Genomic DNA, 2971 nt, shown 5'->3' with positions numbered 1-2971 from the left:
ACAGAATATTTTACATATAACATTTTACTTAAAAATGTTATTGAGTAAAGGGGGAATGTAGATAAATGGGTGGATGAATATATTTGTAGAATTAAAATTAATTGTATTGAATAATTCATTAACTGATAACAGAGAAAACTTGTTAATTATTATCCATTTGCCAGAATAGGTTTCAGAATAACAGAGATTTCACTCAGGGAATGAAACTGAGGCAGGAACATTTATTCTCTTCTTCTGTGATTTGATGACTATTTTTAGTGTTGTATTTAGATTCCTTTTTCTTTTGAATGTGTATATTTATTATAGATTTTTAGGTTGTGGTTACCATGAGGTTTTTTTGTATAGCAGTCTCTCTGTCTCTCTCTCTATATATACACACACACACACACACACACATATATGATTGTTTTTAAGTTGCTGAACTCCTAATTTCAAAAGCATTAAAAATACTCTGATCTGTACTCTTTTCCCCTCATGATTACTGCTTTTGATACCATATTTTAACATCTAATTGTTTTGTCTATCCCTTAACTGAAAAAAATACGGAGGACTTCACAAATTTGTATGTCATCCTTGCCCAGAGGCCATGCTAATTTTCTCCGTATCCTTCCAATTTTAGCATCCGTGCTGCCGAAGCAAGCACGAAGACAGGAACATTTAAGTATAAATTTCCAAGACTGGGCATGGTAACCAGAGAGGCTTGCCCTGGGTGAGTGGACATGGAGGAAGAAGGAAGATCTGCTTACGTGGGGACTAGCACAAAAGGAACACAAAGGACACGTGTATTTGGTCTTCATTTCCTTAGGCAGACCCATAAAATGTCACAGTTCTGTGGGCAGGGCAGGCTGAGCCAGGAGGGGACCACGCAAAGCACCAACGTCTGGTGACCAGATCTGGCAGGGTCAGAAACCGGTCAAGACACGACCTCGAGGGCCACTGAGGCTGTTCCGGGCCCGGAGACTGAAAAGGGCCTCCCAGGGTGGAGGGGCCATGAATCATCCGGCTGTGCGTCTTCCTGTCTGCCCACCTCCCAGCTCATTGATTGGGCTGAGTGCTCAGCCGTCTTTTCCTGCTGAGAAAACTGCCTAAGTGCTGCTCCGGACACTCACGCACAGACCCTCCCCTGGCAGGAGATGGGCTCCGAGAGTCGCAGCCGTCATCTCATCTATTGATTGCCCTTTTCCGGTGGCCTTTCCCGAGAAGATGCATTTACTGGGATGGCAATGTGTGGAACTGATGTTTGAAGAAACAGAAGTTGAAAAGAGGGAGCAGCACAGATGGACGTGCCTTGTTGTGAGGCCAGGGTCTCACGGGTGGCCTGCACCACTTCCCCGGGCCTCCCTGCCCAGGAGGGCCCATGGGTGACCTGCCCTTTGAGGGGGTTTAGGTGGTACCAGTGTCCATGCTCACTGCCTCAGCTGGGGCACCGTGAGTGACAAGATGCAGGAGAGGGAAAGAGGTGGGACTGGGGGGTTTGCTCACTCACAGCTCTCACCAGCATCCTCCAAAGTTGCCCCAAATAAATATCAGATCTATAGAATTGTTTCTGGCTATGTAAATGCAGTTTCAAAATAAGTCCCTGACACCTCTTCCAAACATAAAGCTGCCCCAAGCCCTTTCTGGGAAGAAACTCTAAACAGGGACAACTTGGCACAGAACAGTTCCCTAAGAGAAGTTCTACAAATTAGAGTAATCTGTTTGACATCACCCTATCTACCAATATCTGATTCCTTTTGTCATCCAGGCCTGCGGAAGGCTGCACTTCTCAGCTTTTGCGTTCCTTGAAGTTGAACAGGGCCGCGTGACTAGTTGTGATGGCCACTGTCATGGCGCACACCATTTCCAGGCTGAGACAGGGAATCACCCGTGTGTGATTCTCCAGGCTTTTTCTTGCCCTACTGAGGCAATCGTGAGATGGAAGGTCCAAAAGATAGAAGCAGCCTGGACAACTCAGTCCCCACGCAGAGGACAACTATCCTAGAGAAATGCCTGGGCCCATAAAGGGCTTGGCATGAGACAGATGAACTTTTGTTGTATAAAGCCTTTGAGATTTGGGGCTTGTCTGTCATTACAGCATAATTTAGCCAATCCTTAATAATTAATATAAGAAGTACTACTCAATGGAGTGCTTATTTTCTCCCCCCATATATGCTATATTTTATTTGATTTGACTTTTTTTTCTTTAATTGGAGGATAATTGCTTTACAATGTGTTGACTTCTGCTATGCTTCAACATGAATCAGCCTATTAATTCTCCTCTGATGCCATCTTTTCTTCCTTCAGCTGAGTACTGTCCTCTGAACCAGACCTCTCTCTTCCAGTCCTCTCCCAAGCCAGATATCCCTTCCAGGCCTTTTTTCCATAGAGACTGCTCAATTGTGGAGTTCATGCTTAACCACTCAAAACTTAGGGTGCTACAGACTTAAGAATCTTTCTCAGCCAGACCGGCCAAAGCAGGAAATTCTGTTGAAAACTTATCCATTTGTTTCATGAACTAAAAAAATGTTAAGCCCCATGGGGAATTAGTTTGAGTATCCAGGGAAGAGAGACTATTTGCCTGTCTTCACTCAATAAGTATCTTTACCTGACTCAATTGTGAAGCAGATCAAGTATGTCTTCACTAGGTAAAGATAAGACTACTTTCCTTTTTTCCTGACACCTATAAGTCAATCTTAGGACTTAAAATGTTGGTATAAAAATAATTGCTTTTCTGTCTGTGAAGTTAACACTTAAGTGCCTGGAGGCTCTGCCAAGGGCCAAACATGAAAACCCAAGCATTCCCACAGAAGGATGCCCCCTTGACCAAATAAAATGTCTCCTTGCTCTAAAAGTCAGGCTTGCAGGCTTGTGAGCTTCTGTATCCATTTGTCTGGAACTTGCCATGATGGCTGGGAAGGAACTAACTGGGTCTCCTTTCTCACTGATCACCTCTGAGCCAAGCCTACAGGATAAACAAAGCAATGTCTCCTCA

The 2971-nt window shown here is 44.2% G+C and overlaps 1 non-coding gene across 1 annotated transcript; it reads right to left on the bottom strand.

Annotated features, from left to right (window-relative positions):
• Window positions 1–536: 536 nt before the first annotated feature.
• On the bottom strand, window positions 537–643 carry LOC133067509 (U6 spliceosomal RNA). The gene has a single exon (XR_009695301.1). It is a non-coding gene; the product is annotated as a U6 spliceosomal RNA (small nuclear RNA).
• Between the last annotated feature and the right edge of the window lie 2328 nt (window positions 644–2971).

Source organism: Dama dama, chromosome 12 (assembly GCF_033118175.1).
Source record: "Dama dama isolate Ldn47 chromosome 12, ASM3311817v1, whole genome shotgun sequence".
In the NCBI taxonomy this organism is placed as follows: domain Eukaryota; kingdom Metazoa; phylum Chordata; class Mammalia; order Artiodactyla; family Cervidae; genus Dama; species Dama dama.
Note: the sequence above shows the minus strand (reverse complement) of the source record. Positions and strands in the feature narration are given on the sequence as shown.